At 33.8% G+C, this 13,098-nt stretch overlaps 1 pseudogene; it reads left to right on the forward strand.

Annotated features, from left to right (window-relative positions):
- The first annotated feature begins 665 nt into the window (after positions 1–665).
- Positions 666–10,166, forward strand: LOC140978920 (pectate lyase-like; annotated as a pseudogene).
- The last annotated feature ends 2,932 nt before the right edge of the window (positions 10,167–13,098 follow it).

Below are 13,098 nucleotides of genomic sequence, written 5' to 3' on the forward strand. Positions count from 1 at the left end.
GATTACGGAAAAGTTTTCCTGGCTGATGGAAAACCTTTGGAAATAATTTGTATGGGTGATATCCGGATGAAGATGACAAATGGATCTGTCTGGAAAATCAATAAAGTAAGGCATGTACCAGAGTTGACACACAATCTGATTTCAGTAGGACAGCTTGACGACGAAGGTCATAAGGTGACCTTTGGTGATGGTTCTTGGAAAGTAAAAAAGGGAGCCATGATTGTTGCTCGAGGAAAGAAAACTGGAACACTGTATATGACTTCCAGTTTGAGAAATAAATTAGCGGCTGTGGATGCTGGAGCTAATTCAAGTCTATGGCATAGTAGGCTTGGGGATACGAGTGAGAAGGGAATGAAGATGCTTGTTTCAAACGCAAAGCTACCGGAATTAAAGATCGTTGAACACAAGCTGTGTGAAGCTGTATTTCTTGGAAAGCAGAAAAAAGTGAACTTTTCAAAAGAGGTTAGAGAACCGAAATCAGCGGATTTGGAGCTGGCACATACTGATATATGTGGACCATATCTAGTGACATCCCTTGGAGATCACTCAAGATATTATGGCACTACTGTTGACGATTCGAGCAGGAAATTTTGGGTTTATTTTGTGAAAATAAATCGGATGTTTATGAGACTTTTAAACAATGGGAGTTAGCCATAGAAGATGTGATGGATTCACTGTCATCCAATCACATGTGGGAGTTGTCAGAACTTCCTGAAGGTTAAAAATTTTTACATAGCAAGTGAGAGTATCAGTTAGAACATGACGGTAGTAAGCGATACAAAGAATACTTGGTGTAAAAGGTGAAAAGGAAGTCATTGGTTACACTGATATTTTCTTTCTGGTGGTAAAGTTAACTACTATCAGAACTGTACTTGGATTGATGGTAAAAGAAGATTTACATCTGGAACAGTTAGATGTAAAGACGAGGTTTCTTCATGGAAAGCTGGATGAAGAAATGAATCAATCACAGGGATTTGAAGTGCGAGGGAAAGAGAAAATAGTGTGCAAACTTCAGAAGAGCTTGTATGGTCTCAAACAAGCTCCAAGACAGTGGTACAAGAAGTTTGATGGTGTAATGAATAATGATGGTTTTCTGAGGTATCAGGCCACTGTTGTTATGTGAAGCTTGATGGTTATTATATCATACTACTAATATATGTAGATGATATGTTGATAGCAGGAGCTTGACTGGAGCAGATTGATAAACTCGAGAAAGAGTTATCAAAGGAATTTGCTTTGAAGGATTTGGGTACTGCAAAAAAAATCCTTGGAATCAGGATCCTTAGAGATCAGGTGAATGGAGTTTTGAAGCTTGAGAAGATTCCTGGAAGCAATAATCCAGCTGATATGCTCACGAAGGCTGCTATCATTGAAAAACTGAAGTTGTATTTGACTTTAGTTGGTCTCCTGGACTAACAAAAGAGGTATGAGCTGCTGCACTGATGGTGTGAAGACATGATTGGAATCAAGTCTTCAAGTGGGAGAATTGTTAGGTAAGAATTTAATGGGGTGGGACGCACATTAAATTAAATAATAAAAAAGAACGTATCCCACATTGAAAGAATTTTAAAAACTGAAAGAAGGAATTAGTTATAAATATAGCTCAATTCCTTCAGTTATTGTATCCCAAAATCAAAAGCTTTTTAGCTTTGATAAAAAGATAGTGCATAGAAAAAAAGAGTGTATTTTTTTTTGAGTGCGGGAATTCTTTTTTGTGAGTTAGAGAAACTATTTTCTCGGTATACTCGTGTTGGGAGTGAGAAATATTGAGTGTATTGGTGTATACACTTGTTGTAATATTTCTTCCAGTTATAAAAATTGCAGTGCTCCGTGGACGTAGCCTATATTGGGTGAACCACGTAAATCTTTGTGTTATTGTTGGTTATTTTATTCCGCATTTTTGGGTACTATATTATCATCGTGGTCGTCATCGCTTCGGGTGTAATTCCCCAACAGATACTTGTGGTGCTAGGATTCTTGTTAGTTGTTGAAACGATACCAAGATCCAGCGCAAAAATTGCAAACTACGATGAGTATTTGCAGAAGAGAGCTGAGGTATCCTTTGAGGCATCTTTGAAATCATTTAATCCTAAACCCGAGGAGGTAACAGATGATTTTAACCAACTAGTTGGCGAGTAAGTCATTTTAATTCATATACATACTATTCTCCTTAATGTTTTTGGATACATAAATATATATAGGAAACTGCATGCAGGGAGTTGGTAAGTGAAAATGTTACGAGGCGGAACCTTCGAGAAGGTGGTTGCCGGGCCACGAACCCCATCGACCAGTGCTTGCGTTGTGATCCAAACTGGGCCAAGAACAGGAAGAAGCTAGCGGACTGTACTAGAGGCTTCGGCCACCACACCATAGGAGGAAAAATGGGGCGATTATACGTTGTAACTGATCCATCTGATGACAACATGGACAAACCGAAGCCTGGAACCCTGCGCCACGCCGTAATCCAACCAGAGCCGCTATGGATCATCTTCTCTCATCACATGATCATCAGGCTGAGGCAAGAGCTCATTTTTACAAGCCACAAGTGTAAGAAAATTGTGACCCGTAAAATAAACGTGTTGAAAATGATGACGGTCATTGCCAACAATTGTTGAAAAAATTTGTACACGGCAACCTCAAATTTTGAACATTGAGATACGTATACAAATTTGGTTTGAATCTCGAGCTCCCAAAACACTCGGTGATGGTATGAGTGTGCCTATAAATACCGAAGGCATTGAGGTCCCTAAACACACAATCTCATACAGAAAATACACTATCTAAAGGAGTGTTGAAGTGTTTAGAAGGCTTCAATTGAAAAGAAATCAGAAAGCTTCAACAAATTTTCAATGGCCGGAGGTAATTATCGATTAAGTTTCCGCATATTATATATCATGTTCATGTATACGTAAAAAACATGATTTTGATAAAAAAATCCCTAACATTTGGTATCAGAGCAGTTATACTTCTGCCTTGAAAATTTGTTTTCATATCATGAAATTTTGGAAAAAGAATTTTAAGTTTTACGTTAAAAACTTGAAATTTAAAGTTTGGAGATCATAATATTAAGAAACTTACCTGAGAATTTTGTTTTCGGTTCCACCTTTAAAATCTTCCTTGAAGTCTTGAAAATTGGAGAATTTCTAAAAAATTTTGAATGAATTTTCTCTACGGGAAAAATTGCCGAAGATGTTGCAGAAGAAAAGAGGTTGAAGATAACTCTGCAAACTGACTTCAATAATGAATTATGAATTCAAATAACGTGCATATGTGTGGAGAAGAATAACCTTGCTGGAGTCTATTATTACAGACAATGAGACCCACACAATTTAAAACAATTAATACATGTTCAATTTTTCCTTTCATGTGCCGATGTCTCAAGTATCATCATTATTTTTTTTTAAATAATAATAATGTGGGACCCACGATAATAATTTAGTTTTTTATTATTAGTATTGTTTTTAAAATAAAAATAATAATAATAATAAATAAATAAATAATGATTAATGTGTTATTAAGTTATATGTATAATTCGGTATATACATATAACATTTGGTTAAATAATTGAACACATTAAAATAATTTCAAGTTTGACGTAATTTTTAATACATGTTTAAAAATTATTTTTGCATGTTAGATAAAATGTCAAATATTATGAATAAGTGTTTGATGTGTACATGCAAATTTAATATTATACTTGCATTTATTTTTGAATTTTTTTAAAATGCAAATTGTATTGAAAATTATTTTGGTAATTCACATTATGTTCATATTAAATTATATTGAGTTGTTTATAATTTGAAATGAACATATCAAGTAAGATGTGAATATAATATTATAAAATATTTCAGATGTTCACAAATGAACAAATAATCCTCACTTTATCACTACTCTGATAAAAGAGAAAACTGACGAGGATCCCACATTTTCACGTAAATGTGATCCTCACTTTATCACTACTCTGATTGAAGAGAAAAACTGATGGGGAACATATTTGTTCATATTAAGTAAAAATGTGAATATAAAGTTATTTAATAAAAAATTTTTGCTTATAAAGATTCACATAAATGTGGATAATTAAGTTGAATAATAATTATAAGGTGACNTTAAGTAAAAATGTGAATATAAAGTTATTTAATGAAAAATTTTGACTTATAAAGATTCACATAAATGTGGATAATTAATTTGAATAATAATTATAAGGTGACGTGAGAAAACATGATCTGAGGGAGTTCTTCATAGATCGGTTTAAACTGCCTTGACTAGCCACTGGTCTCCCTGAGAAACGTTGCTCTGTCTAGGAATTAGGTATTTAAAGGGCTTTAGCCCTACCTATCTTTCCTGGGAACACTCTTGGAAAGTGTTGATTGCGAAATAATTATTATATAAAGCATTAAGTAAAGTCAAAATTTTGTCCAGTGAACCGTATAATTTTAAATAATTGAGGAATAACCACAGCATCCTTAATTATGGAAAATTATGCATTAAGTGGATTTGGATCACATAATGGACATCAATTGTAATTAATTATATAAACATAATAAATTTTACCCCACATGGATTTTTATTATATTTATATAACTAATTAGAATAAAATATCAAATTATATTTTCTTAATTTACCCACAGGAGTTAAGGAAAATACATTTTGATAGTTTTATCATAAAGCTACAGAAAAATCTTATTGAATTAAAATTTTAGCCCACAGGAAAATTTTATGTCACTAGATTTTTAAAACATGAATTATATTGGTAAAACATGATATTGTCTCAAAATTTTAAGCATGTGATATTTTGTGCAGTTATGCAACCTGCGAGTTTTTCTGATATGAAATGTGACATTCCCGAACTAAAGGGCGATAATTATAAAATATGGAAAGAAAGAATTCTTCTTCAATTAGGGTGGATGGATATTGATTATGCTATACGGAAAGATGAACCATCTGCTATTACTGAAAACAACATTCCGGATGATGTTGATCTTTATTAAAAATGGGAGCGATCTAATCGACTCTGCGTAATGTTCATAAGACCAAAATCTCTGCTGGTATACGTGGTTCTGTCGCCCAGCATAATAATGTCAAAGAATTACTGAAGGCTATTGATGAACAATTTCAGTCTTCAGATAAGGCACTTGCAAGTACCCTAATTATGGAATTCTCTTCATTAAGGCTCACCAATCTGAGAGGTGTGCGAGAGCACATCATGAAGATGCGGGATATAGCGGCTCGACTCAAGACACTTGAAGTGGAAATGTCTGAGACTTTTCTTGTGCACTACATTTTATGCACTCTTCCACAGCAATATGGACCCTTCAAAATTTCTTACAATACACATAAGGATAAATGGTCAATTAATGAATTAATGACCATGTGTGTTCAAGAGGAAGGAAGGTTGTTGATGGAAACGAGTGATAATATATTTATGACTACACAAGGAAAGTACAAGAAGCAAGCCAAAGTCAAAGGAAAAGGGAAATGAATAATTCCACCCCAACCTGACATTAAGAAAGAATCCAAGTGTTTCTTCTGTAAAAAGACGAGACACATGAAGAAGGATTGCAATAAATTTAAGGACTGGCTTGAAAAGAAAGGTATTTCTACTTTATTTGTCTGTTATGAATCTAATATGGTTGATATAATTTATAACACATGGTGGATTGAATCTGGTTCTACAATCCATGTTACAAATACCTTGCAGGATATGCAAAACCTAAGGAAGCCAATAGAAAATGAACGGAGCATCTATTCAGGAAACAAGATGTCTTCGCATGTGGAGGCTATTGAGACTTGCTGCCTTATATTGGATAGTGGTTTTATTTTAAAATTGGAAAAAACATTTTATGTTCCTAGTTTTTCTAGGAATTTAATTTCAGTTTCAAAACTTGTACCCGTTGGTTATTCATTTCAGTTTTTGGATAAAACAATAAACTTGTTTTATAAATCAAATCTTATTGGAAATGGTACAATGGTTGATGGTCTTTTCTCTATTTCTTTACAAAATAATAACACCATTATGCATGTTCAAGGAGGTATTAAAAGATGTGTTATAAATGAAGATTCCTCTATATTGTGGCACAAGAGATTGAGACACATCTCCATAGAGAGAATTAAAAGATTATTAAATGATGGAGTACTCAGTACTTTAGATTTTACTGATTTTGAGACATGTGTGGACTGCATAAAGGGAAAGCAGACCAATAAGTCTAAAAAGGGTGCCAAGAGGAGTACATAAATATTAGAAATCATACATTCAGATATTTGTTGTCCAGATATGGACATTCAAAGTCCGAAATACTTCATCTCTTTCATTGATGATTATTCACGATACATGTATATCTACATGCTTCATAACAAAAACGAAGCACTAGAAGCCTTTAAGGTTTTTAAGGCTGAAGTGGAGAAGCAATGTGGAAAACATATTAAGATTGTGAGAACAGATAGAGGTGGAGAATATTACGGTAGATACACTGAGAATGGACAGGCACCTGGTCCGTTTGCGAAATTTCTCCAAGAACATGGGATTGTTGCCCAATATACTATGCCTGGTTCTCCGGACCAAAATGGCGTAGCTGAGAGGAGAAATCGAACATTATTGGACATGGTGAGGAGCATGTTTAGTAGCTCTAAACTTCCTAAATCCTTGTGGACTGAAGCTCTTAAGACAGCTGTGTATATATTAAATCGAGTTCCAACTAAGGCTGTCCCAAAGACGCCATTTGAGTTATTTAAAGGTTGGAAACCGAGTTTGCAACATATACGCATTTGGGGTTGTCCTTCTGAAATAAGAGTCTACAACCCACATGAAAAGAAACTGGCCCCAAGAACTATAAGTGGATATTTCATTGGGTATGCCGAAAAATCCAAAGGGTACAGATTCTATTGTTCATCTCATAACACTAGAATTGTGGAATCAAGAAATGCAAAATTTCTTGAAAATGACTTGATTAGTGGGAGTGATCATGACATAGTCTTTGAGAATGATCACATTAATGCACAACCCTCTTATTCAAATGACAGATTGGTCGTTATTCACAACCCGCAAGACCAAATGGGTGTTAGGCAACCGTTTACTGATGTTCCACAAATCGCTGATGAAAATCCAGTAGATCAAGTTGTTAATGAAGAACAACAAGAAATTGTTGATCAACCAAACAACCTAAGGAGATCTACTAGAATAAGAAGATCAGCTATTTCTAGTGATTATGTTGTGTATTTACAAGAATCGGACTTTAACATTGGAGCCGAAAATGATCATTCTAGCATTAGTTGCACATTTTGACTTAGATTTGCAACAAATGGATGTGAAAACAGCTTCTCTCAATGGAGAACTAGAGGAAGAGGTTTATATGAAACAACCTGAAGGATTCTTCGCTAGTAATGGTAAGCAATTGGTTTGTAAGCTTAAGAAATCTATATATGGATTGAAACAAGCTTCACGTCAATGGTATTTAAAATTTCATGATGTTATCTCTTCATTCGGATTCGTTGAGAACCTCATGGATCAATGCATATACCAGAGGGTCAGTGGGAGCAAAATTTGTTTCCTTATTCTATATGTGGATGATATATTACTTGCAACCAATGATAAGGGTTTGTTATAGGAGGTGAAACAATTTCTCTATAAAAACTTTGATATGAAGGATATGGGTGATGCATCTTATGTCATTGGCATTAAGATACATAGAGACATAATTCGATGTATTATAGGTCTGTCTCAAGAAACCTATATCAACAAAGTTTTAGAGAGATATCGGATGAAAGATTGTTCACCAAGTATTGCTCCTGTTGTGAAAGGCGATAAATTCAATTTGAGCCAATGCCCAAAGAATGATCTAGAGCGGGAACAAGTGAAAAACATTCCTTATGCTTCTGCTGTCGGAAGCTTAATGTATGCTCAGGTTTGCACTAGACCTGACATTGCATTTATTGTTGGGATGTTGGGAAGATATCAGAGTAATCCAGATTTAGATCACTGGAAAGCTGCAAAGAAAGTATTGAGGTATCTTCAAGGGACCAAAGATTATATGCTTATGTTCAGACGAACTGAGAATTTGGAAGTAATTGGCTACTCTGATTCAGACTACGCTGGCTGCATTGATTCAAGAAAATCCACTTCAGGATATATTTTCATGCTAGCTGGTGGAGCTGTATTTTGGAAATGTGCAAAGCAGACATTGACTGCTACTTCCACTATGGAAGCTGAATTCGTATCTTGTTTTGAGGCAACCTCACATGGTGCATGATTGAAGAGTTTCATTTCAGGGCTTAAAATTATGGATTCTATATCTAGGCCATTAAGAATATATTGTGACAATTCAGCTGCTGTATTTATGGCTAAAAATAACAAAAGTGGTAGTCGAAGCAAGCACATCGACATTAAGTATTTAGCCATACGAGAACGTGTTAAAGATAAGAAGTTACTTATCAAACACATTAGCACTGAATTGATGATTGCGGATCCTTTGACTAAGGGCATGCCACCATTGAAATTTAAGGATCATGCAGAAAGAATGGGACTTGGTTCTTTTATGTAATTTTGTTGTAAAAACAAAATTAATGAAACTCATTAAGTTATGTTATTTTTCATATTCAGTTACCATGAAAATTATCAATAAAGTTGGACCTCGAATAAACATAGGGTTTATTCATTAAGTTATTTGAGAGATATAATACATTGTGATACATGGAAGATAATAATCGTTTTTTAGATGACCTATTGTCATGATTCATGTATTTTAATTTCTCCTATGATAAATGAGATATACGGGTCAAGTGGAAGAATGTAAGAAAATTGTGACCCGTAAAATAAATGTGTTGAAAATGATGACGGCCATTGCCAACAATTGTTGAAAAAATTTGTACACGACAGCCTCAAATTTTGAACATTGAGATACGTTTACAAATTTGGTTTGAATCTCGAGCTCCCAAAACACTCGGTGATGGTATGAGTGTGCCTATAAATACCGAAGGCATTGAGGTCCCTAAAAACACAATCTCATACAGAAAATACACCATCTAAAGGAGTGTTGAAGTGTTTAGAAGGCTTCAATTGAAAAGAAATCAGAAAGCTTCAACAAATTTTCAATGGCCGGAGGTAATTATCGATTAAGTTTCCGCATATTATATATCATGTTCATGTATACGTAAAAAACATGATTTTGATAAAAATCCCTAACAACAAGACCATAGATGGGAGAGGAGCACAAGTTCACATTGCTTATGGTGCAGGCTTAACACTACAATTCGTGCAAAATGTGATAATCCACAATGTGTGGATCCACAACATCATTCCGGCCTCCGGTGGGCTGATCCGGGACGCACTCAACCACATGGGTTTCCGTACTCAGAGCGATGGAGATGCCACATCGGTCTATAGTTCAAGCAATATATGGATAGATCATGTTTCTTTATCTAAAAGTACCGATGGGCTCATTGATGTGATTGAGGCTTCCACTGCTATAACCATCTCCAACTTCAAATTCAACCACCATAATGATGTAAGTTGGATCGGCTCCAATCGAGGACGCCTCGTTAGCCGTTGTCCTCTTTCTACCATATTTATAATATAAAGCTATTGTCGAACCACCTCTATGACTCGGGCTTCTGCAGGTGATGCTCTTGGGTGCACATGATGGTGATGCTAAAGATGCAATCATGCAAGTCATAGTGGCATTCAACCGGTTCGAAAAGGGTTTGATCCAGAGAATGCCACGGTGCCGATGGGGTTTCTTCCATGTGGTCAACAACGATTACTCCCACTGGGAACTGTACGCCATCGGCAGTAGTGCACATCCCACCATTCTTAGCCAAGGAAACCGATTAGAGCCTCAAATGGCCGTTATGTCAAAGAGGTACTAAAAATAGACAAATGTTTCAGCCATGTTTAACTTTAAAATGATGTCTAATGGGAGTCTTAAAATGTTCATCCCATACAGGTGACCAAGAGGGACTATGCTCCGAAGAGTGAATGGATGAAATGGCAATGGCGGTCCGAAGGCGATCTGTTCAAGAACGGAGCCTTCTTCACAGAATCGGGGTCACCTATTAAACACACGAGAAACCCATTGACAGCGAGAAATACCATCAAGTTCAGGCCTGGTTCATTTGTAGGGAGGCTAACTCGTCATGCCGGTGCCCTCAGGTGCATCAGAGGCAGGCCATGTTAATCTATTTTTTGTCATTTCCTTTTAGAATCTTGGAGAATAAACATGTTTTACGTCACCAATTCGGCCAGAGAAAAAGTGTGTTTCGCTAACTATATTTCTTTTGAAGCTTTGTTAAATCAGTGAAATCATTAATTCGTGATGAGTCGTAAATAACTTACATGTCACAAAATTACTAATTTGGAGTCAGCTAGCTTGTAATTTGTTACAATTAAAAAAGATTTTACAATTCTCAGTTGGCAATTATTTTAAATTTTAATATTACGAAGTATTTATATCGTCCTAACGAGGTCCAAATCTATAATTTCTTTTTCACTGTACTAATGATTTCGATTGATATAGATGATCTGTATTGGTGGGTCGTGACACATACCATATATATTTGTGATCAGCACCAACCTACAAAGGAAAAATTATCGAACATTTCGATATATCACACTTATCGTACCACAAAATATCGCACGGACCGAATTTAACGATATGCCATAACATACCGAATTTTCGGTATCAATATCGGTATGACATTCAAAAAATTTCGGTATTCCATATATACCAAAATATTGAAAAAAATTCAAATATTTAAAAAATTATAATATAATGTCAATTTCGGTAGTTGTATGACATTCAAAAAATTTCGATATTTTGATGTGAATAACACCAATGTTTTTTTAAATTTCAGTACAAACGGTATTATATCAATACCGTACTGAAATTTTGGTATACCGAATTTTTTTGGTAAGAACGGTATGGAATTTATGTCATATCTAAATTTCGGTATACCGACATGGTATTAGTATTCATTTTTCTGTACGATCGGTGTTCTTTGGAAAACCCAGTATACCGTACCGAATCAGACCTAAGTATAAGATGCTTAAATTTAATTAATAGTATAGATATATTCAAAAGAAAAATAACTTGTGGTTCAATAATTTGTCTAATTTTGAGTTTTGGTCTATTAAGCTATCAAATTATAATTTTGGTATGCAAAATTTTAATTTTATTGTTTTGATCTAATTGCTAACATTACATCGAACAAGTCAGTAATTGTTGATGACACGTTAGCATTTTTTTTATGTCATGTCATCATTTTCGGTGTCATATCAGTATTGTACATTGAAAAATCAGTGGTTCGTTGAAATAGGATTGAAAGTAAACAAATCAAAGTTAGTTCACCAAAACAAAAAATTGGAAATTTAGTAGACCAAAACTTAAAATAGAAAAAAATTAATGAACAATAAAAAAGTGTTTTCATCTTACATATTCTTCAATCTTTGTTTAAAAAAATGACAACTTAATCTATACTTATCATTGTTTTGGATACTAAGTATTACATAACATCCAAAACGATGATAAGCATAAATTGTCATTGTTTACACGATGCAACTTGAACTCAGAGCACTCAACAAATCAAGATAGAAAATGAAGATGCAAGAGAACTACGTGGTTCGGCCATGAAAGACCTACATCCACGGGAGAACAGTCAAATTCTTTATTGATGATCACAAAAGATAAAAAAGTAAAAGATCTTTACACGAGAACTCAAATGAAAAACAAAAACTTCTTCGAACAAGTTTTTGTTAGAATTTTAAGGGCCATAATTGTAGTTATAAGTGTTTAATGTAATCAATTAAATAAGTCATTAATTGATGTGGTATAATTTAGAATAAGAATTGACTTAATGTCTTAATTGTCATGATATTATTGTGTGGATACCATATATGATATTTCTGGTTTGTTGTATTGTTTTGTTTCCCATCAACAGAACTCTCTGATTTTGGAAAAAAACTGCAAGATTGAAGATCATTTCCAATAATCGTCTACAAGTCATGGATTCCGGTACGCTTCCGCAATTCTGATTATTATTTGAGTGATTTCTTGAGAATTGGATAGAATTATGGATTTTTTTCTATGTCGAGATTTGAAATCCAATTGGTTTCATCAATTGGTATCAGAGCACTCTATTCCAAATTCTTAAGAAACTATTTTGCCTTCATTAATTGTTTCGATTTCACTCAGTCGATTATGATTATGAAATTTTTCAGAAGTTTTTTTTTCATATCCATGATTGTTCATCGGCCGATTAGAAGATTAAGATTATAAATTTTTTGTTGTTTAACAAATTATGTTTAATCTGCCATAATCTTGTGGGCTAAACAATGTTTTGTCCTTTTTTTTTTTTTTAAATTTCCCTTCCAAATTAATTTCGGATGGATTCTGTGGAATTTAATAATTAATTATTCTTCATGCACAATCCAATGGTGATTGGGTCTCCACCGATTCTGAGCATTTGAAACCAAATTTTCTTTTCCCTTCCAAAATGATTCTATATGTGTATGTGATTATTGGTTGGTTGAAAAATTGAATGGTGCGTCTCTGGTTTTTGGATATACGAATCAAAACAAACAAGTGAAAACTTTTCCAAATCCTTATATAAAAGGCACGGTTATTATTTAAAATAATGACAATATTTTTGATATAAGTGCCATTTATTTTTGCCACAGTTTTATGTTTGATTTCATTAAATTTAATCATTTAGTTTATCATAATGGATTAAATTTTTTTTAAAATAAATTTCATACGTCTATTAATATCTAATATTTCAAATTAAATTAAATTTAAATTATATGTCGCCAAAGTGACCGCTGTTATTTAAATTTATTTAATTTTTATTTGAGATACTAGGATATTATTAAGGTTTTAAATAAAGTGAAAATGAGTATATTTATGTGAGTGTTGATCGGCCCAAAGGAAGATTTATACTTGACAAAATTATTCATTTTCTTGTGATAATGAACATGTAACAATTACATGATTTTACTTGTTTATTTTATGAAAATAATAAATCTATCCAAAGATAGATTTCTTGTTTGTCATGTATTATTGTTAATGTTTGATTATTACCACAAAGTACCACTTGCAAATGATATTATTGTCC

This window comes from Primulina huaijiensis, chromosome 6 (genome assembly GCF_012295235.1).
Source record: "Primulina huaijiensis isolate GDHJ02 chromosome 6, ASM1229523v2, whole genome shotgun sequence".
Classification (NCBI taxonomy): domain Eukaryota; kingdom Viridiplantae; phylum Streptophyta; class Magnoliopsida; order Lamiales; family Gesneriaceae; genus Primulina; species Primulina huaijiensis.